This window comes from Tachyglossus aculeatus, unplaced genomic scaffold, assembly GCF_015852505.1.
Source record: "Tachyglossus aculeatus isolate mTacAcu1 unplaced genomic scaffold, mTacAcu1.pri scaffold_124_arrow_ctg1, whole genome shotgun sequence".
NCBI lineage: Eukaryota > Metazoa > Chordata > Mammalia > Monotremata > Tachyglossidae > Tachyglossus > Tachyglossus aculeatus.
This window is the reverse complement of record NW_024044853.1, coordinates 659,582-684,059: the sequence shown is the minus strand read 5'-3', so window position 1 is coordinate 684,059 and position 24,478 is coordinate 659,582. Positions and strand designations below refer to the sequence as shown.

The following is a 24,478-nucleotide window of genomic DNA, read 5'->3' as shown; positions in this document are numbered from 1 at the left end:
CTCTCTCCTTCACACTAGAGAGAACTTGGGGTCTTAGAAAGCTGTGTTAGGGGCTGAAGGAGAGGAAGAGATGAGTGATGCCTGTCTTGTCTGAATGAGTGGGGAGGACCTGCACCGGTCCCTGGTGTTCCTTGACCCCGAGAGGGGGATGGTTGACTGATGTCAATCTTAGGCCAGCCTTGAAATGAAACTGATGATAGTCACAGCTCTTCCATGGAATTTATATAAGGAAAATGATTTAACTTTTAAAAAGCAAGTCACTTAACTTCTCTAATCCCTTGTCTGCAAAATGGGGATTCAATACGTGTTTCTTTCTCCTATTTAGATTGTGAGCTCCATGTGAGACCTTTCTCCCTGCTTTCTAGATTGTTAGTTCGTTGAGGGCAGGGAATGTGTCTGTTCATTGTTGTATTGTAAACTTTGAACACAGTAAGTGCTCAATAAATACGGTTGAATGAATGAGTTAATGAATTACAATAATTGTGGTATTTGTTTGTGTGCCAGGTGCTGTATTAAGCACTGTGGTACATGCATAAAGTATTGGACACAATCCCTGACCCATGTGGGGCTCACAGTCTCAATCCCCATTTTCCATTTTGCACATGAGGTAACTGAGGCACAGAGAAGTGAAGTAACTTCCCAAGGTCACACAACAGACAAGTGGTGGAGTTGATATTAGAATCCATTCTCCTCTGACTTCCAGGTACTGTGCCATGCTGCTGATCTGATTATCTTGTATCTACCCTAGTGCTTAGTACAATGCTTGACACATAGTAAGCGCTTAACAAATACCATAATTATTATTGTCAGTAATAATGCTGATCATGATAATAATGATAAAACAGGTCTTTATTTAAACATTCAAAACTCCAATACCAGAAAGGTCATGGTAACCTTTTTTCTTCACCACATGGAAACTCTCTGGGTTTGTGATTCTTCACCTACTTAGATCCAATTTACTGAAACCCTTGAGAAAAATGTCTCTCAAAGTGTGTGGCTTAGGACCCAGGGGAGGAAAATGGGGCTCTATTTCATAATTAATAAATTATAATAAATTATAATTTATTATTAATTGGACAATCCCAGGCTTCAAAAGATCTGGAATAAATTTACTTTTTCCACCTCAAGATAGTTAAAGCAAGGAAAGGTCCTTCTCCCTTCTGTCTTCTAAGTTGGTCCAGAAGCTTCAGGAGCTTGGTTACTTCCCTCAGAATATTCTAAGTGGACAAAATAAGGAATCTTCCTAGAGGTGAGCTCTCAGAAATTTTGACCTACGTATTGACCACTTTTTTGAGGGCCATTAAAATGTCACTTTTCAGCTGAGATAAAAAAGAATAAATCTGTCAAAATAATTAAGCTTAATCTATTTGATTCAGGGATTAGTCAAATGAAGTTTATGTTTATGGTCACCATCAGTCTGTCTTTGAACATGCTGTTTGTGTTTTATTCATCTGTGACCTCGGGAGAGTACACTGTAACAGATTTAGTAGACATGTTTCCTGCCCAAAATGAGTTTGCATGCCCATGTACATCCCATGTATCAGTTTGCAACAGTCTGTCTGAGTCTACCCAATCTTATAGTGTTTTTCTGGGGAGATGTCTGATTCATTCCCCTGTTCCCTTGCTCCAAGGCTCCAAGACATTAGTCTGTCTTTCCGCATGCTGTTTCTGTTTTATTCATCTGTGACCTAGGGAGAGTACACTATAATAGAGTTGGTAGACACGTTCCCTGCCCGCAATGAGTTTACAGTCTGGAGGGACATCCCACGTATCATCTGTCTGAGTCTATCCAATCTAATAATGTTTTTCCGGGGAGATACCTGATTCCTTCCCCTGCTCCCTCATTCCAGGGCCTTTGCCTTCCCTTCCCAGATTCCTGTGGTCATGGGCATTGGCTTCATATCCAGAAAACTAATCAAAACTGAGAAGCAGTGAATAGATCAAAGGCCTGGGAGTAAGAAGGTTATGAGTTCTAATCCTGGCTCCACCACTTGTCTTCTGTGTGGCCTTGGATAAATTCCTTCACTTCTCTGTGCCTCAGTTATCTCATCTATCAAATGGGGATTAAGACTGTGAGCCCAAGGTGGGACAGGGACTGTGTCCAACCCTATTTACTTGTATTCACCCCAGCCGTTAATATAATGTCTGGCATGTAGTAACTGCTTAACGAATATCACAATTATCATTATTACTGTTATTATTATTATTATTGTTACTAATAAAATTCCTAAAATTCCCTGGACATAAAGGCATGCTCCTTGTGGGCAGGGGGCATGTCTGCCAACCTTGTGATATTGTACTCTCCCTAGTGCTTAGTACAGTGCTCTGCACAAAGCAAACACTCAATAAATACCTCCAATTGGTTGATTGATTTGGTGTCACATCCATACCAGACAATGGACAGAAACAGGCCAGTTTAAAAAACAGATTGCCTGACATAAAACTGGATAACTGGACAACTTAGTGGACAACTAAGTGCTGCTGTTGTGGGATTTGTTTTTGTTTGGTTTTGTTTATGGCATTTGTTAAGCACTCACTGTATGCCAGGAATTGTACTAAACTTTGGAGTATATACAAGTTAATCCTGTTAGACACATTCCAAGTGCCACATGGGGCTCAAAGTCTTAATCCCCATTTTACAGATAAGATAACCGAGGAATAGAGAAATTGAGAGGTGCCCAAGGCCAGACAGCAGGCAAGTGGTGAACAACAATTCCATGTTTTCCTATCCCCTTCCCTTTCGTGATTTTATCCATACCTGTCAGGTCCTCTGTCACCCTTCCTATTTCCAGAATGAAAAGTCCTAATCTCTTCTGCCCACAAGGATTTTCCATAATAACAGAAGAGAGTGGGAAATTAGAGACACAGAGTGGGCTGAGACAGACAAATTCATGGAGGGAACTTCACAAGAATTGAAATTGAAAAAGCTAAGGGCCTGATGCGCTCTTCCATGCCTCCCTCCCTTCCCTTTCCCTCTGGGGTTTGGCAATCTTGTAAAATCCTTACGTACCCTTCTCTTCTATTCTCCCTCCTTTCCCTTCCTCTCTGAGGCTGTCAAGGGAATTGCATCAATCTATCACAGCTATAACAGGTGCATTTTGTTTGCATATAGAAGCTACAATAATTTACTCCTTGTGGTGTTTTTGTTGTTTTGGGGAAAATTAATAGAAATTAAAGAACATGAATGTCTCTAGGCAAAGTTAATACTAGCATTTCACTCATTTTCATATCTTTTTTAGACTCATGTCTGGCTAGGTAAGATGCAACTGTAAAACTTCAGCTACTTCTTAAAATTCAAGCAGCATTCACCTAAATGTGGTTCAGTGTTTTTCCTGCTGCGACTAGAGGAACTTCTTTTCTTACTCTTTAGCAGAAGAACAGGAAAAAAATTGTTTAAAGACAAATGGAAAATCAAGGTGAAGAAAGTAATTTAAGTAATAATTGTCAGAGGATTTTGTTGAAAATGATATACTCAAGGTGTTATTATCTCTATTACACACTTAGGAAAAAAGTGTTTTCCTAAGCACTGAAATTCTACTGCTGCTTTTTAAAATTCTTCCTAATATCCAAAGTGGTAATTACAAACAACAAGCTCTTCTTCCTTTAAATAACTGAACAGAAATCATACCAAATGATTATTTAATCCCCGAAGAAAAACTTTAGCGGTATCCTGGTCACAGATATTGAATACTCATTTTACAGATGAGAAAACCGAAGCACGGAGAAGTCAAGTGACTTGCTCAATGTCATACAGCAGGCAAGTGGCAGAACCGGATTAGAGCCTAGGTCCTCTGATGTTACCAGGTCATATTGCTTCAATAAATCAAAGAATATTAATCTATATATTCCAATCAATAAATCAATAACATGGGAATTTGCTCCCACAAGAAATTGAGTAGTTAGAAAATGTAAAGTTTCAAAAAAGATTTTGTATTAACCACTGACCACCCCAAATACTTTTAACCCAGTTCCTCTCAGGGTCTGGGAGAATGACACCATCTTAGAATTGATTGGGGGAATTGTCTTTCCTATGATGTAAGTCTCACCTACATTCAGCTCACCGCCCTGCCCCATGAGACCTCCTGCAGAAACGAGCAATGACTATGGTGATCCAGGGGTGTACCAATACAAAAGAAATGAAAATCCCACAAGAAAATTTAGACTAATACTCACTTTCCCACCAAAGGAATTGAGTAAAATATTGTGTACCCGTATTTTAGTGTGATTTGAGATGATTTGCGATCTCTAGCATACAGTATTTTCATTTCCTGAAAAGGGTCTGTGTGATTTTTAAAAAGGAAATGGAAAGAAATTTAATTCTAGACCTACAAACATACTTATTTCCATTAACTCCTAAATTAACAGCAGCTGTCTTTTTGTTTCTCTGGACAGATTGCAGCAGCTATATGCCTGAGGGGAATCAAACCAGGATAGCAGAGTTTGTTTTTCTGGGCCTAACAAATCAGCCTCAATGGCAAATCATCCTCTTTATGATGCTTTTATTTTATTATCTTGTCACCTTGGTAGGAAACATGGGGATGATCACACTGATCAGAGTAGATTTCCATCTTCACAGCCCCATGTCCTTTTTTCTCAGCCATCTGGCCTTTGCGGACACCTGTTCCTCCTCCATTGTTGTCTCAAAGATGTTGACTGACTTCTTCAAGGAGAAAAAAGCCATCTCCTTCCTGCAATGTGCAGCCCAGATGTGGTTCTTCGGCCTCTTTAGGGCTGGTGAATGCTTCCTGTTCTCTGCCATGGCCTTTGATCAATACGTGGCAAACCGAATCCCACTACTTTATATTATGCTCATGTTCCCAGAGGTCTGTGTGTGGCTGGCGATGGCACCTTACGTGCTGGGCTTTCTGAGCATCATGACCCACACAAGGTCGACCTTTCACTTACCCTTCTGCAGCCCAATTGTCATCAACCACTATTTCTGTGATATCAGTCCACTCTTAGCCCTAGCCTGTGCCAACCTCCATGCCAGTAAGTGGCTCTTTTTCATCTTGGCTGACACCTTAGGAGTATGTAGTTGCTTGGCCATCCTGGTCTCCTAAGTTTACATCCTCATTGCTGTCTCGAGGATTCACTCTGCTGCCGGGAGACGGAAAGCCATCTTGACCTGTTCCTCCCACCTGACCACCGTCACCATCTTGTACGGAACTCTCTTCTTTATCTACATTCCACGTGGTGTTAGCCTTTCATTGACTGTGAATACAGTGGTGTCTGTCTTCTACACAGCCATCATACCCATGTTGAACCTCCTGATCTATAGCTTGAGAAACAAGGAGGTGAAAGACTCCCTCTGTTGGACTTTTAAAAGGAAGATGGTTCTCTACAGGTAAGTAAGAGAGATATGATCGTGCCATTTCTCTCAGAAGGAAATCTTCTGAACATACTCAGCAGCTGAGGTTCTTTCCTAACTGCTGCTTGTAGCAATACACCACCTCTGATAATAATAATAATAGTAATAATAATAATAATATTTGATAAGTACTCACTTTGTGCCAAGCACTGTTCTAAATGCTGGGGTAGATACAAAGTAATCAGGTTGTCCCACATGAAGCTCACTGTCTTAATCCCCATTTTACAGGTAACTGAGGCACAGAGAAGATAAGTTATTTGCCCAAGGTCACACAGCAGACGAGTGGGAGAGGCGGGATTAGAACCCACGTCCTCTGACTCCCAAGCCCGTGCTCTTTCCACTAAGCCACGTTTCTTCTCTAGACTGTTAGCTTGTTGTGGGCAGGGAATATGCCTGTTATGTGGTTGTGTTGTACTCTCCCAAGAACTTAGTACAAAGCCCTGTACAAAGTAAACACTCAGTAAATATGATTGATTGACTGTAAACTCGTTGTGAGCAGGGAACATGTTTACCAACTCTGTTGTATTGCACTCTTCCAAGTGTTTAGTAATACAGTGCTCTGCATACAGTAAGGGCTTAATAAATACCATTAATTGATTGATTGCAGAGATCTACCAGTAGCAATGCAGTGCAATAACAGTACAGACCAGTATCCTTAGGCTGTGAGCTCTATGTCCAACCTCTTTACCTTGTAATAATGATAATAATGGTATTTATTAAGTGCTTGCTATGTGCAAAGCACTGTTCTAAACACTGTGGAGGTTACAAGATGACCAGGTTGTCCCACAGGGGGCTCACAGTCTTAATTTCCATTTTACAGATGAGGTAACTGAGGTACTGAGAAGTTAAGTGACTTGCCCAAAGTCACACAGCTGACAATTGGCAGAGCCGGGATTTGAACCCATGACCTCTGACTCCAAAGCCCGGGATCCTTCCACTGAGACACGCTGCTTGCATCTACCCCTGTCCTTGGTACAGGGCCTGGAACACAGTAAGCACTTAACAAATACCAGAGAATTCCTAACAGAAACAGGCCTCTTAATACAATAATAATAATAATAATAATGTAGTTATTAAACACTTACTATTTGTCAAGCACTGCTCTAAGCACTGGGGTGAATACAAAATAACCAGGTGGGACACAGTCCACAGAGGACTCGTAGTTTAAGTAGGAAGGGGTGGGGTTTAATCTCCATTTTGTGGATGAGGAAACTGAGGGACAGAGTGACTTGCCCAAGGTCACACAGCATATCAGTAGCGGACTTTGAATTAGAATCCAGGCCTCTGACTCCCAGGTACATACCCTATCCAATAGGTGATACGCTTCCCACATTCTTCAATCAATTGTATCTACTAAGTTATTAGTATCTACTAAGTCTTTAGTGTGTGCAGAGTACTGTACTTAACACTTGGGAGAGTAGAAAAACATTTATTACTTGTTATTGTCAGATAAACACAAAGTCACATAAACAAATTACATAAAAAGTCACATAAACAAAACTCTGCAAGAGGGAATTGCTAGAAATCACGATAATATTGTCATACTTTTTATAGAACCTCAAATCACTGAGGCTTGAGGTTCTTTAGAGAATGTGTCCAAGGATATGAAACTGAAGGAGTGGGAGGCAGCTTCAGAGGTAACAGTAAATTCCTGAAGAGAGATGTGGGAATGTCTCAGAGCAAGGAATTCAGATCTGGCAACATAATTAACAAAATTTTCTGTTCCATCTCTCAAGAAATCCACCTGGTGCCTGAGGGATCTAGGCTGTAAAGCCCCTCTGTTGGGATTAGGTTGTGGTTGATTAGCGGCAGATGTATAAGAGAATGAAGACCAACACTGAGAAACAGTAAAATTAAGAACAACCTTCCTATCATTTCTATGTACATTGTGGTGAGAGTCAGACAGGGAGGGTACCAGAGAATGACTTTGGGGAGTAATATGCAACTTCAGATATTTCATAGGTATCTTTTAAGGATAAAACTGAAGTTTAACTGGACTAAAGTATTTTTTTCCAAATTATTAGTTGTTTCTAAGTGGGTTAACTATCATTGAAGAAGCTTTAACTGTTCCAGGGTTTGCGACAGGTTGATCTTTGTGAATATCACTGTTCAAGAACGAGAAGCTATGTGGCCTAATGAATAGAGCACAGGTCTTAGGAGTGAGAAGGATCTGGGTTCTAATCTCCACTCCACCATTCATCTGTTGTGTGACCTTGGACAAGTCTCTTAACTTCTTTATGCCTCATTGACCTCATTTGTAAAATGGGGATTAATTCTATGAGCCCCATGTGGGACATGGACTGTGTCCAACCTGATTTTCTTGTAATCTACCCCAGAGCGTAGTACAATGCCTGGGACATAATAAGGGCTTAACAGATACTAAACAAACAAAACATGTTCTCAGCTTCATTTTAAATCCCATAAAAGGTGCTTTGGAAAACTTGGAGTCCATCTGTTGGACTTGTGGAGAGGAGACGGGGGACATAGTGCAATTATTTGTGTTTCAATCATTGAAGAGTATTTACTGAGTGCTTACTGTGTGTACAGCATAGTACTACACTCTTGAGAGGCAGAAGGAGAACACTGAGAAAGACCAGCCATGGAAATAAGAAGAGAACCATGGGAGAACTGCATCAGTGTAATCAAGGTTAGACCTTGTTTCCACTAAATTGTAAGCTCCATGAGAACAGGGATTGTATCCACCAATTCTATTACATTGTCCTATCCAAAGAACTTAGGGCAGTATTCTGCACACAGTATACTCAATAAATACCACTGGTGGATTAATTGATTAAGTTGTCAATGAGGATTAGGATAGAGTAGAACATATGTCCTGAAAGCCTGGAATTGGAGACTGGATTGTTCTGTCAGGGTGACGTATGTTGCTAGATTTCCACTGTGAGCAGGAAATGTGCCAGTCAATTCTGTTGTATTATACTCTCTGTAATGCTTAGTATAGTGTTCTGCACATAGTAAGTGCTCCAAAAGCACCACCCATCCATCGACTGATTTCCAGGATAGGCTTGGAGTTGGGGTTTGTTGATGTGTGCCTCTGAGTGGATTGCTGTATCTGTTGAGCCCACAGCTTGCGATTATCAGCCTTGCACTAATAAAAACCATGATCACAGTGGCACTTAGGATTGAAAAGCTCATTTAGAAATCATGTCATTTTCCAGTGTGTATATCTTTATAAATACCCAGTGAGGTGGACCAACAGAAACAGGAATCCGAGTCAATAGGCAGAAAACCATTGAGGAAATATAATAAACTCGATACGGTTGGTAAGGTTTTGCTGCTTGTAATGGTGCAAATGAATTTGTTATTTACTAGGAGTTATATCTGACTGAGACAGTCACCCATAGCACCTACAGGAGAAATTCTAGTACAAGATAATTTGGGCTTTACAATTGAATTTCTCTAAATATTTTGTAATTCAGAATCCTTGTAATGTTCATTGACATTTGTGAAATCCAGGGCGATACTAAGGTCGATGCGGAATGGTGCTGAATATTCTATCTATTTGGAGATGACCATACTGCCCAGTAGTGAAATATAAGGAGCGAATAGAGCATAATCCATATTGGCTACATGATGGCGCCTTGAATCAAAGAAAAGGCGTAGCTGCTTTCTTCAAGCTTTGCAGATGAAAAATCCCATGAAGGAAAAGAACTAGGGGGAATGAAGTTGAGCCTATTTCAAATTCAAATTCTTAGGTAATTACCAATTAACAACTGTAAACAACTTTGCTAGGGGTCTTTCTGTGAATCCCTCGGATTATGCTTTTCTTTGTTTTCCTCTCTCTTTTTACTTCTCCCTCTCTTTTTCCTTTTTTCCTCTGTTCTTCCAAAGCCCTTAGTATAGTGAGTATATTAAACGTAGATACTTCTACATTCAGTCCCCTCTAGACTGTGAGCTTATTGTGGGCAGGAAATGTGTTTGTTTATTGTTATATTGTACTCTTCTAAGTGCTTAAGACAGTGTTCTGCACACAGAAAGCATTCAAGAAATATGATTGACTGATTGACTGTTGTAGATCCATTTCTCTATGTTGTACAATATTGAGGGAATCCACACCCTGCCTAATGCAGTAACACGGGATAAAATAGACCATTCTGTGAGGAAAATGAGCCTACTTATCTTCTACTCCCTCTTTCTTCTGTAATCATTATTAACCTCACTCTCAACCCCACCGCATTTAGGTACGTATCTGTAATTTGTTTTAATCTCTATCTCCCTCGCTAGAATGCAAGCTCCTTGTGGGCACGGAATGTCTCTAAAAGCTCTGTTAAGTTTACTCTTCCAAGTGCTTAGTACAGTGCTCTGCACACGGAGCACACAATAAATATGATTGCCTGATTGATTGACTAATTTATTATTAAAAATGGCATTTGTGTAAGCATGTAGAGTTTTAGTTTCCGGAAAGTTGGCTAGTGGGGCAGTATGGCAGCTCTAGAGGTAAAAGCATCTGGACAGTCGTCAATCAGTCAGTCAGTAATATTTATTGAGTGCTTACTGTGTGCAGAGTACTGTACTAAAAACTTGGGAGAGTACAATATAACAATAAAGAGACGTATTCTGTCAATAAATATACAGTAACAACCATAGTAATACAGTCATGGTTATACTGCTCTGATGTTAAGCAGGGCAGGAATAGAAAGCACCCAGAGGTTGGCATTCACTATAATGGCACTCTTTGTGGATTGATAATACAATAATTAAGCCATTGCATTCCATTCACTTGACAGTTCCCTTTCCAAATTCCTGGTTATTCATCTCCCTCTACAATGTAAGCTTTTCATCGACTGGGAAGATGTCTACCATCTCTGTTGTACTGTATTCTCTCAAGTACTTAGTACCATGTTGTACATATGGTAAGCACTTAACAGTGGTCTACACACAGTAAGCGCTCAATAAATATGACTGAATGAATGAATAGAGAAGCAGCATGGCTTAGTGGACAGAGCCTGGGCTTGGGAGTCAGAGGTCTTGAGTTTTAATCCCAGCTCCACCACATGTCTGCTGACCTTGGGCAAGTCACTTTACTTCTCTGAGCCACAGTTATCTCATCTGTAAAATGGGGATTAAGACTGTGAGCCCGACATGGAACAACCTGATCACCTTGCATCCCCCCAGCGCTTAGAACAGTGTTTCACATATAAGAAGCCCTTAACAAATGTCGTCATTGTTATTATTATTAATAAATATGAGTGATTGAGTGACTTGTTGATACTTTCTCATCTCCTGACCCTTGGCTAATTTATTTAATCCGTGGCCACCAATTCCAGAGAGGAATGATTTCCTTTACAATGAATGGGAAAAGCTCACAGATATTTGGTAAGTCACTGTTTTACTCCTGCTGAAGGAGACCTCGGCAACCTATCCTTGAAAAAGCTTTCTACTTACTAAATTGTCCCTTCCTAAGGGTAAGAGCTCTATGGTTATTGCAAACAGACCTGAACTGGTACTACAAAGATAGGTTGGATTATGATTAATTATCCCACCAAAAGTGTCATTATTTAAAGTCTGTTGGGTCTAATTAGATTCTTTGTAACTCATTCATGAGGTAGAAGGAAAAGTGTTTTCAAGTTGTGTAATTGCCCATCTCGGAGCACCCAATCAATGCTAATAAAGCCCAGTGGAGCTTGTTAGAGTGAGGATCCATAACAACCACTGGGATTTAGGGCCTGTTCTTCGCACTGGGGAAAAGAGGTCAAGTTAAGGACTTTCTCTTGTTAATATTACCAAGGTCTGTCGTTTTAACTTCTTAACTGCTCAGACTCCAAATTCAACAGAATTTTCAGTAAGGTGTGGTAGCCTTGGAGAATAGTACCTGTGGATATTCCTTTCTAATTTCCGTGCCAATATAGACAGACAGGTATAGACTCTCAGGAACAGGACATTCTTTTCTTGGACCCAAAACCACAGTGAAAGCAGGAGTTTTATTTCTTGTGCCACTATCTTGCTTTGTGATATTGAACCTCAACTTTTGCACCTATAAAATGGGAATGATAAAGGAAAAATTCCTCGAGGTTCCAGAAGTACCTGTCTGTCACCAAGCTGTATTCTCATTTGTTCTGTTTGCCTTCTGGTCAGGTGGGTTAGAACAAGGAAAGTTATCTCCATTATACAAATGAGGAAACTAATTACTTACTGTATATTTGGCTATTTATATTCTCCTCTCTCCCCAATAAGATTACAAACTATCCAAGATAAAGGGATTGTGTCTTTCTCCTCTGTTGTAAGTCAGTGCCTGAGTCCAGACTGGAGCCTGATTTTCCTGGCTAAGCAGGGAGTTTCTACCACTTCACATTAGATTAAGTTTTCCAGGAGTCTTGATAAGAGTCATTACTTGAAGTGATGGTAAACACCTTGGGAAAAGTTAATGTGCTATAAATATTTGAGAGCTTGTTTCCTCCACTGATCTCATTCATCCTCGGAATGCTCCTAAGAGAAGACTAAGGGAGAGGCTTTATTGTTTGCATCCTTTCTCTGGGGAAATGGAAGCTAGGGAAGACTAAGGGCTTGAGCAGAAAGTGATGTAACCTTGGGAAACTCACTTAGGCTCTCTGTGCCTCAGTTCCCTCATCTTTAAAATAGGGACTGATACTGTAAGCCCCATGTGGGACATGGATTATGTCCAACCTGCTTATCTTGTAATAATAATAATAATGGTATTTGTTAAGCACTTACTATGTGCCAAGTACTGTTTTAAGCACTGGGGTACATATATGGTAATCAGGTCGTCCCACGTGAGGCTCAAAATATTAATCCACATTTGACAAATGAGGTATCTGAGGCACAGGGAAGTTAAGTGACTTACCCAAAGTCTCACAGCTGATAAGTGGCAGAGCTGGGATTAGAACCCACAACATCTGACTCCCAAGTCCATGATCCTGCCACTAAGACATGCCACTTCTTCTATCTACCCCAGTGCTGAGTACAGTGCCTGGTACATTGTAAATGCTTAACCAATAGCATAAAAAACTGCTTGGGAGGTACAAGAGAAATAGGAATAAACCCTGTCCTCAACAAGTTTACAATCTACTTACTGTGTGCAGAGCATTGTACTAAGCACTTGGGAGAGTACAATGCAATAGTATTGGTAGACATGATTTCTGCCCTCAATGCTATTACAGTTTAGTGGGGGGGGGGGGGGAAGTGAAGAGGATGTCATAGGGGGCCTAAATAACTCCAGCCCTATGCCTCTAGGAGCTGCCCAGCCTCAAATAGGGATTATCTAACTGGAAGCTATCACAACTAAGATCCTTTCACCTAGTCGATGAGCTTCTAAATGCCTCAGGAAAGAAGAAAATATATGCCTTAGTCGATTTAGTATTGAGTAGGGACTATCTCTATGTGTTTCTGACTTGTACTTCCCAAGTGCTTAATACAGTGCTCTGCACACAGTAAGTGCTCAATAAATACGATTGAATGAATGATAGAAGAGCGATCAAAAATGCAAGACCAAATGACAGCAAACATACTTATTATGGGCAGGGAATGTGCCTGCTATTTCTGTTGTGTTTCATATTTCCAAGCACTTAGTACAATGCTCTGCACATAGTTAGTGCTCAATTAATATGGTTAATTGATTAAAGGAGCACCAGGATTTCAGACTCATCCACATAACATTCCCAAAAGTCACAGGTGCAGCCATGCTAGTATCCTTCTCAAACTTCTAAAAGTACAGAAGATCACATGCACGGTGGTCGAGTCCTTGCCTGGGCTGGAGTTGTCGACATCACAACTAATGATTCATTTAGGAAGGGTATAAACTGGTGTATATGGATACAAACTTTAGCTTCTTAATACAAGGACCTGTTCTTCCTTGCAAGATGTTGGCTTCAAACCATGTGGCTGTGGTGTCTGAGAGGTTTCCAAACAAAAGGCTCTTGAGATGACTACGGATGATCACAGTAGGTGAAATTTCCCTCCTCTACTCGATGTAGGTTAACAAACACAGTAACATAAAGGAACACTTTCTACAGAAAGAAAGATGTGTGTGTGTGTGTGTGTGTGTGTGTGTGTGTGTGTGTGCTTATTTATCTGTGAATTATTTTTCCATATATCCTGTAGAATGGTGATGCACTACAAGAAATCCGGATTCTCCAACGCCAGCTTTCATTGATCCTGCAGAGCTCCTAGTTCCCCAACCTGGAACCTTCTAAAAACATCTTCCTTTAAAAAGAAATAATAATGGCAAATGACATTTATTGAAGTGTCAAGGATTTTGTAACACCACTCATTCCCATGAGGAAGGTAACTGCCACAATTCATCTACAGCTGGACCCCGGCATAAAGGACATCCAAATCAAGATGCTGGTTGAGAGAAATTTTACGTTGCTGACTGAATTCATTTTTGTAGGATTCACAGATTATCGACCTTTCAGTTAACCTTTATCTGGTGGTTCTTGGGGTTTATGTATTAACTTTGGTGGAGAATATTGGAATAATGGTTTTGGTCAATACCAATTCAAGTCTTCAAACCCTCATGTACTATTTTCTCAGTAATTTGTCTTTCCTGGACATCAGTTATTCAGCTGAATTTGCTCCCAAAATGCTAGTGAACCTCTTAGCAGCCAAGAGAAGCATTTCTTTGTATGGTTGTGCACTACAGACATATTTCTTCATTTGCTTTGCAGTTGCCAAATGCCTTATTCTGGTGGCAATGGCATACGATTGCTAAGTGGCTATCAGCAACCCATTGCTTTACTCAACACTCATGTCTCAGAGGGTCTGTGTTGTTTTTATAGTTGGAGTGTATGCAAGTGGAAGCATCACCTAAATTGTGCATGTTTGCCTCATGTTCAGGTTGCCATTGTGCGGCTCCATCTGATAAATTACTTTTTTGTGATAGTCCCCCATCGTTAGCAATGTCCTGTGCTGACACCCATTTGAATGAGCTCTTGCTTTTTCTTTTATGTGGCTTTATCCAAACAAGCACTTTTATGATCATCTTCACATGTATCTATTCTTATCATTGTCTTGCAAGAAGCAAAACCTTATCCACCTGCTTCCCACCTAGAAACTTTCACTTCATTCTATGGGACCCTTCTGTTCACGTACTTATGCCCTATTGCTATCTATTCCCTGGACACAGACAATGTTGTTGCTGGGTTTTATACTGTAGTCTTTCCCATGTTTTACCCAGTTATCTACAGCCTGAGGAATAAAGTTGCAAAAAATGCTGCCAAGAAATTGTTACAGAGAAAATGTTTTTCCAAATGAATATAGTTTTCTTCTTTTTCAAAAGGCTTTAGAAAGGGAGTTTCAAGAAAGCAAATCACAGTGTCATGTATTCTATTGTGGTGAGTGACTTGTGGTGAAGGATTTATTTAACAAGGTGAAATAAAAATTTGAGCAACAATCAAATTTGAACCACGGTGATTCAAGGGTCCAGGTCAGTTTTTTTTTCAAGTGTAGCTCTTTGGTCTTCATTACCTGGATAAGTGCCATAACACTTCCCTTCACTTGGTTGAGGAACACACTGCCTGAGAGCAAGAATGTGTTCCTTAAAATGTATTGAATGTCACTGAAATGTAGATAGCACCCTGACTTAATATTTGATGCTTCAGCATGGAACAAGTATTTTTTAGCCAAACATACCAACGAATTTCCAATCTTTTTACAATTATTATTACTTTTTAAATAGTATTTATTAAGCATTTACTATGGGCTAAGTATGGACTAAGTACTATGGGTTTAGTACTATTCTACTAAACACCGAGGTAGATACAATAATCAGGCTGGACACAGTCTCTGTTCCACATAGAACTCACAGTCTTCATCTCCATTTTACAGATGAGATAACTGCGGCACAGAAAAGTGAAATGACATCCCCAAGGTCACAAAGCAGACAAGTGGTGAGGCAGGGATTAGAATACAGATCCTTTTGACTCTCAGGCCCGGGCTCTATATGAATAAAATATTGCATATTATAGTTTGCTTTACCAGCAAATTAAGTAGCCTTATTTATCCCTACCACATAAGGCTAATCTATACTGTTACTGCCATCTTCTCCATCAACGTCTTTCTCTTCTCTCCACTGTCACCCCCCCACTCTCATACAGAGACCCACTCATATATCTAGAGACCACTTGCACCTCTGATCATACACATATACACAAATTTGAAGAAGTGTGGCTTAGTGGAAAGAACCCAGGCCTGGAAGTCAGAGGATGTGAGTTCCAATCCCGGCTTCACCACTTGTCTGCTGTTGGACCTTGGACAAGTCAATTCACTTATCTGAGCCTCAGTTACCTGATCTGCAAAATGAGGATTAAGACTGTGAGCCCCACGTGGGACAACCCGATTACTTTGTAATTAGCCAGTGCCTATAACAGTGCTTGGCACATAGTAAGCACTTAACAAATACCATAATTATAATTATTACACAACTACAACCATGTACACAGACAGAAACATGAAAATAAGTGAACTGACACTCAGCTACGAACTTAGAGACCAGCATACTCTAAATTACACACCTTGGGATGGGAAGGTAGGGCCAAGTCTGTTTTCCAGTGTTGAATCCTGATTTATTCATGCACCTTTTATATTAGAGTGGATTTTATGATCTGCTAAACTGAATTCATTCCTCAGGAGATTCCAGTAGAAGATATAATTCAATTTGACTACTGGGGAATCTGTGATGCTCTTTTCCTCCTAAAATTTAAAACAGAATGTTTTTTTTCCTCCATAAAAAGAGTCTTAATAGTTCTGGTTTTTTCAACAGATTGCATGGCAGCATCATACATTAGTGTTGATAACGTAGTTTACTGTAAATTGGTAACATTTATTTATATTAGTGTCTCTCCTTCTACATTCTAAGCTCATTGTAGGCTGGGCATGTGTCTACCAACTCTTTTATACTGTACTCTCTCAAAGCATAGTACAGTGCTCTGCACATAGTAAGCACTCAATCAATTTCAGTGATGATGATGATCAGTTGAACTACTGAATTTCACCCCTCTCCATTCTGTATGTCATTCTTTTGCCCAAGAGAGAATTTTCAAAAATGCCATTCTGCTTTTATCTCCACTGTTTAAACTCTAGTAGTTACCAACTCCTCTCTGCGGCACCCATAGACTCCTAAATCATTGGTTTCAAGCCACTAAATTAATTCTCTTCTTCTTACTTATCCACTCTCTTCTCCCACTACACCCCAGCTCACACTCTTCACTCCTCTCAAGCTAACCAACTCACATCCAGCCAAGCTGCCAGTATTCCATCAAGCAAGAAAAAGTACACACAGTGGTTTATATCCAATATAATATATAACCGGGTTGACCCTCCTGATTTGCAGCCTGAGGAACAGGGATGGTCTTATCTCTCATACTGCCAACATTTTCCCCATGACATTCCCTCTGCCTGGAACTCCCTCCCACTTCAAATCAGAATGATCATCTTCCTCATTCGTCTCAGGTTCAAAACCCTCTTATATTCACATCTTCTCCAACGATACTTTCTCTGTTAATTGCTATTCTCCTCAGGTTAAATCACTCCATCTGCTATCTCAACAGTTCTGCATTACCTGAGCACTTCTGAATTCACAATGTAAAAGAGCACTTATGTACAGCTCTTCGAGTGCATCACTCGATTTCTTAAGCCCTAACTCATCTACAAATCCAACTGATCACATTTGTAAAAGTATGATATTTGTTAAGTGCTTACTATGTGTCAAGTACTGTATTAAGCCCTGGGGTTGAATCAAGATAATTGGGTTAGACACAATCCCTATCCCATGTAATGCTCACATTCTCAGTCCCCATTTTACATATGAGATAACTGAGGAACATGGAATTTAATTGGCTTGCCCAAGGCCACACAACAGATGAGTGGCAGAGCCAGGATTAGAATCCAGATCTTCCAACTCTTAGGTCTGTACTCTGTTTACCAGACCGTACTGCTTCTCTACAGGTCACATTGCTTCTTTCCTCGTTCTCTGAAAAAAAGTTTTGGTCTTTATGCAGAGCACTGTCTACTATTATATATTAGTGATTATACATTTACTTTAATACAAACAAGTACATACAAACATTTAGCATTGCCATTCCTCTTCCCTAAAGGTTGGGTTTGGACAGTCCCAATGTTAAAAAAAAGGGGAATCTACAGTATTACCGTCAATCAATCAATCAATCAATCGCATTTATTGAGCACTTACTGTGTGCAGAGCGCTGTACTAAGCGCTTGGGAAGTATAAGTTGGCAACATATAGAGACAGTCCCTACCCAACAGTGGGCTCACAGTCTAAAAGGGGGAGACAAAGAACAAAACCAAACATACTAACAAAATAAAATAAATAGAATAGATATGTACAAGTGAAATAAATAAATAAATAAATAAATAAATAGAGTAATAGATATGTACAAACATATATACATATATACAGGTGCTGTGGAGAAGGGAAGGAGGTAAGATGGGGGGATGGAGAGGGGGGCGAGAGGGAGAGGAAGGAAGGGACTCAGTCTGGGAAGGCCTCCTGGAGGAGGTGAGCTTTCAGTAGGGCCGTGTAGGGAGGAAGAGAGCTAGCTTGGCGGATGGGCAGAGGGAGGGCATTCCAGGCCCGGGGGATGACGTGGGCCAGAGGTCGGTGGCAGGACAGGCGAGAATGAGGTATGGTGAGGAGATTAGCGGCAGAGGAGCGGTGGGTGCGGGGTGGGCTTTAGAAGGAGAGAAAGGAGGTGAGATAGGAGGGGGCGAGGTGATGGAGAGCCTTGAAGCCGAGGGTGAGGAGTTTCTGCCTGATGCACAGATTGATTGGTAGCAATTGGAGATTTTTGAGGGGGGGAGTAACATGCCCAGAGCGTTTCTGGACAAAGACAATCCGGGCAGCAGCATGAAATATGGATTGAAGTGGGGAGAGACACGAGGATGGGAGATCAGAGAGAGGGCTGATGCAGTAGTCCAGATGGGATAGGATGAGAGCTTGAACATGAAGGGTAGCGGTATGGATGGAGAGGAAAGGGCGGATCTTGGCAATGTTGCGGAGCTGAGACCGGCAGGTTTTGGTAATGTCTTGGATGTGAGGGGTGAATGAGAGAGAAGAGTCGAGGATTACACCAAGGTTGCGGGCTTGTGAGACGGGAAGGATAGTAGTGCCATCAACAGAGATGGGAAAGTCAGGGAGAGGGCAGGGTTTGGGAGGGAAGACAAGGAGTTCAGTCTTGGACATGTTGAGTTTTAGGTGGCGGGCAGACATCCAGATGGAGATGTCCTGAAGGCAGGAGGAGATGCGAGCCTGGAGAGAGGGGGAGAAGCCTGGAGAGAGGGGGAGAGCCTGGAGAGAGGGGGAGAGCCTGGAGAGTATTACCATCAGTATTACCTTCAGAGAAGTCTGAGCCCAGGGGACCCAAAAGACAAGTTAATGATCCAATCTGTGGGTCGCCTGAGTTTCGGGACTGTGTTATAAGCCAAGGACTTTGTCCCCAAGTGATCCTCAATCCAATATAAAAACATCTTCATTACCCATATAAACTGCTAAGGCTGAATCCTCCCAGAAATGGGCATGTAATCATTCTGGACTTTGCATGATAAAAGACAGCGAGTATTTCTTTGCCATTCTAACACTCTCATCTGATATGGGAAGCCTATCAGCGTGAAAGATTTGAGGGAAGAATATTCTACTCTCCATTTACTGGCTAGGTCTCTGCAGGCAAGTGAAGTGGAGAGTCGAACTAGATCTAGTGATTCTGATTAGAATTGATGGGAGAAATTCCTCTATTATGAAGGTAAGTGGTAATATTTAGTTTTTTTACTTGTAGAGTAGAATTGCAAGACAAAAATCAAAGCTACTAAACAGGTGAGGACATTTTGAGTGAAAATAGTATGTGGTTATGTTAACATATATGTGGCTATTTGGACTTTCAAGTGCAAGGTTACACCACCTAAAAAGTTAGAGCAATGAATACCATCAGGTGGTTTCTCAGTGAATAAGGGAGAGCTATGCCATAACCTTCCTAGATTGGAGCACAGTGGAAAAGAGGCTTTTCTAAATTTTGTCCCTTTCCTTACAACCCATTCCTAGCTGAATCTCAGTAGAGGAAGCCCAGTGAGTGAGCAGCTGTTCCCAGAATGCAGTTCCTTACCTGGACTCTACAGCTCTTAGGAGCCATTCTGAACATCACCAGTTCCACAGTGCACAATGGAAAAGCATGGTCTAAGACGTCTGATGGTTTTTAAATGGAGGAAGGTGCAAGAGTCTGATTTACAAGTAAAAATTGTTGAGATCACAGCCAGGTTGTCAAGAATAAAGTTAGTCAACTTACCAGCCAGTTAACGGGACATATTAATAATGATAATAGTGGTATTTGGTGCTTTCTATGTACCAGGCACTGTACTAAGCGCTGGGATGTCTATCAGTCCCTGTCACACATGGGGCTCACAGTCTTAATGCCCATTTTACAGATGAGGAAACTGAGGAGATGAAGTGACTTATCCAAGGTCACATAGCAGACAAGTGACATAGCCGGGATTAGAAGCCGGATCCTTTTGACTCCCAGGCCCATGCTAAATCCACTAGGCCATGCTGCTTCCCTACATACTGAGCATTCCCTCAATGGAAAGTGTTGTGCTTTCTCTGCCCTCCCAGGGGAAGAACTGTAAATTCTTCAAATATGATTTATTCATTTTAGTCTACTCAAATTGCCAAATTTTCTCCTTGAGGCGTTATATTACAACTCAGCTTCTTGGGGGTCCCTTAAAACTAAGGTAATTTTAGGGTGGTAAAACTTTGGTTCTTTTTGCTTTCTGCCATCGATACACAGTGGAAAGCAAAATATATTAATGAGGCCAGAAGCTGATTTAAATAAAAATTATAAAAATGATTATAATGATGAGAGTAATAATTTCTTCCCTCTGTACTTGAGACAACTGGACTGACTAATAGGGATGTCATAAGAAAGGAGAATTCATATACGTTCCTCTTATGTTCAGCATAAGAAATCAAGGGGTGGGCCTGGGAGTCAGGAGACCTGGGTTCTAAACCTAGCTCTGCCCCTTTCCTGCTGTGTGATCTTGGGAAAGTCACTTCTCTGTGCCTTAGTTCCCTCATCTGCAAAAGTGGGGATTCAATATCTGTTCTCCCTCTTTGAGCCCTATGTGGGACCCGATTATCTTGCATCCACTACAGTGCTTAGTATAGTGTTTGTCACATAGTAAGTACTTAACAAATAGTATTATTATTATTATGTGGACTGTCAAGGGGCACCATTTAACACCATGGCTGGCATGTGTTTGGAGCAGGGGGGCAGACACACACTCCTGGAGTATCTCCAGAATGCTGATTCTTATTGCTCTGTCCCCCAGTTGATCTTTCTTCTATGTATCAAGAGATCAACACTATCAAAGGTCAGAGTAGGCAGCAGGACATATGGCTTCTGTCCTTGGAATAGCAACCTCTTTCTAATCGAGAATTAATTGGGAAGAGATTGGGCACAAGAGTGGTTGCTTTCTCCTCCATAGTTACTAAACTACTCCAAAATGGATAGTAGGACTCAGCTATTATAGAAAAATAGGATTTGTTTTCATAGCCACAAAATAACTTTGGTTTCTGATTCAGGTTTCTTTCAAACTCCACATCCTGAGGTTGCATAGCTGCATAGGATATGGTTATGAGTCCTCTCAATTGTTTCACCCTTTAGTTTCTGAACTAGGAAAAAGGTGTTTTGAGTAAGCCCACAGGCTATGGATCACAGTCCATAGCAACATTAGTAGCAGCTGGAAAACAAATCAAAACAAAACCAAAAAATACATCTAGAAGGAATTTAGGTAAGTTCTCTGGGCTGACTGTATTAGCAGAGGCTTGGGGCTAAGCACTCTCTCAGTGAATACCTTCCTCTCTTTTACTGGGATGTAATTGAATAAAGTCATTGTTACAAAGAAGAGGATTGATATCTTTTATTAACCCAGCCTTTCAGATGACGAAGTAGGATTCATTTGGATATGGAAGTTAATGTACGTATGTACCGTGCCATTTCCCTAATCCAAAATTTACTCTGTCTATCTCCCCCTCTAGATTGTAAGCTCTTTGTGGGCATGAGTAATAATAATAATGATAATAATAATAATAGCATTTGTTAAGCACTTACTTTGTGCCAGGACCTGTACTAAGTGCTGGAGTGGATTTAAACAAATTGGGTTGGACACAGTCCCCTTATGGTGTTCACAGTCTTCATCTCCATTTTATATATGAGGTACCTGAGGCAGAGAGAAGTGAAGTGACTTACCCAAGGCCATATAGACAAGGAGGGGAGCCAGGATTAGCACTTATAACCTTCAGACTCCCAGGCTCATGCTCTATCCACTACCCCATACTCTCCTCTATCATGTCTACCAACTATTCTACCAAATATTGTATTGTATTGTTCTCTTCCAAGTACAACTTACCATTGATTGATTGATTTAATGATGGGCCAGGAAAGTGTCTTCTGCTCCTATTGTACTCTCCACAGTCCTTAGTTCAGTACATGGCAGTCAAAAGGCACTTAATAAATACCATTACTACTACAATCCCTGTCACTAGAGCACAGAAGACCTCGGTTCAAATCTCAGCTCTGTTACCTTTTCTGTGACCTAGTCGTTTATCATCTCTGGGCCTAGGTTTCCTCATATGTAAAATGGGGATTAAGCTGAATCCCGTGGGGCAGCCTCTATGTCCCATTTTATTATTTTCTATCTATCTTGGCACTTACACAGTGCTTAGCACATAATAAGTTTTTCACAAATACCCCAGTTATTGCTCTCTTTCATAGTTTAATAAATATCTTTAATAAATGATATGATCGATTATTGTTGACATCACTTTGCTTTCTATTTAAAAGGAAAATCCATTTGAAAATCTGAATACATGGCTGGAAGCAACAACACATCAGTGATTGAGTTCCTACTTCTGGTCCTGACAGATTGTCCAGAATTGCAGATGCCTCTCTTTGCCCTGTTCTTGATCATTTATCTGGTCACTCTGACAGGAAATGTGTATATGATCCTATTAATCCACATTGATGCCACCCTTCACACTCCCATGTGCGTCTTTCTGTGTAACCTTGCACTCTGTGATATCTGCTACTCGACTGTCCTGGCCACTAAAATGTTGATTAATTTCCTTTTGGAATGTAAGTCCAGCTCATTTATTGGCTGTGTCTTTCAGAGTTTTTTTTTTTTGCCATTTATATTACTGCTGGCTATCATGGCATATGACCGCTATACAGCGATTGTCAACCCCCTATTATATACAGCTATCATGACCCCAAAGATCTGCCTTCAGCTAGTGCTAGCATGCTACCTGGGAGGTCTTGCCAATTTGTTGACACACACAACTGGATTACTGAGGTTGAATTGCTGTGGACCTAATGTCGTCAATCATTTCTTCTGTGATATCCCCCCTCTCCTGAAACTCCTGTTCTGACTCCCACACCAATGAGCTGCTGCTTTTGACCTTCTCTGGAGCGATTTCAGCAATCACCTTAATTATCATCGTGATCTCTTATGTCCAAATTGTCACCACCATCCTCAGGATAGGCTCAGTCAAGGGGAGATACAAATCCTTCTCCACTTGCGCCTCCCACTTGACAGCTGTGATCTTGTTCTATGGCTCTCTGTCGTTCAGCTACATTCAGCCCAGTTCCCAGTATTCCCTGGAGCAAGAGAAAGTATCTGCAGTGGTTTACACCCTGGTCATCCCCGTGCTAAACCCCCTGATTTACAGCCTGAGGAACAAGGATGTGAAGGAGGCTTTGAAAAGGTCAATAAAGTGGAAAAAATGCCAGCAATAATTACATCAAAACCTCCTTTAAGCAATGCCAGTAGTTCCTGTCCCACCCAGAACTCACAGTAGGAGGGAGAACAGGTATTGGATCGCCATTATATAGATGAGGAAAATGAGGCACAGATTAGTTGAGTGTCTTCCCCCAGTTTACACAGCAGGTAAATGGCAGAGCTGGGATTAGAGCTTTGTCCTCTGACTCCCTGGCCTGTGTTCTTTTTACTAGACTGCACTGATTCTCTAGTGAACAATAAATGGACAACAATGAACAATAAATGAATGAGAATAGGAACACAGATGTTCATAATAGGAAGGCAAAAAGAAATCATAGAAGAGCTCTAGGGTAAAACATTTTCTGTGTAAACAAGGGTATATAAAGCACAAATTAATGGGTGAACATCTCCAAGATATTAAATCCAACATTTTTCAGGTGATTTCCTGTGAAAACTCTAAACTGTAAGGTCCTCCTCCAGATTGAAAACTCCTTGTTGGCAGGGAATATGTCTACTAACTCTGTTGCATTGTACTTTTCCAAGCACTTTGCAAAATGCTGTGCACACACTAAGTGCTCAATACATAACACGGATTGATTGCCTGATGTCCATAACAAAATATTCTCACAGTATTTCTGCTTTATGATCGCTCTGCTCTCTATTACATATTTGGGATGTTAGGAATAGGGTTAGTGTTCTAGAACCAAGATTCTGCTATTTCCTATAAGCTATGGCTCTTTCTGTAACTTTATCTTTAATTATGCTGAGAACACTTGTCCATCTTTGTGCCAAAAAAGAATTGGGTGACCACCCTATACATGGTGGAACCCTAACTTCCCAAATACCTCACTGCACCAAAGGCAGAATTTATGTCAGGGCTGACGGCCCTTCTCGGAGCAGGCCAAGAGAATTTGCACTTTACAAGGCCACTGATGGAGCTCGGGGGTTGGAGGGCTTTATGATGGATGAATCTGTTGGGAAGTGGCTCCAAACTGCCCAATGAGCACATTTAAACCTTACACCAAATGAAATGTTTAGTATAACATTCATAACTTCCCTCTCCACTACATTGTCCTTCCCTCCCTTTTTTCCCTCATTCCCTTCCCTTCCCTTCTCTGTCTCTCCATTTCTCTCTTCCGACCATTTGTCCCTTCAGTTCTATTCTTCCTTCTTGTATCAGGACTGCTCGGAACCTGGTGTAGCTAGCTGTGGGAGAAGCTTCAGGCTTCTTGAAATTATAGGCAAGAAGCAATAACAGAAAGCAACAGGCAAGGTACAGAATCATACAGTTGTGAGTAAGCTTCTTCCTTAGATTGGAAGTAGAGAGCAGAGATAATGTGTTTTATTTCCTTTTCA

At 40.9% G+C, this 24,478-nt stretch overlaps 3 pseudogenes; all 3 read left to right on the top strand.

Annotated features, from left to right (window-relative positions):
* Positions 1 to 4,406: 4,406 nt before the first annotated feature.
* Positions 4,407 to 13,513, top strand: LOC119922797 (annotated as a pseudogene).
* Positions 13,514 to 13,618: 105 nt separating this feature from the next.
* Positions 13,619 to 14,596, top strand: LOC119922796 (annotated as a pseudogene).
* A 7,618-nt stretch (positions 14,597 to 22,214) lies between these two features.
* Positions 22,215 to 23,139, top strand: LOC119922795 (annotated as a pseudogene).
* Positions 23,140 to 24,478: the final 1,339 nt, after the last annotated feature.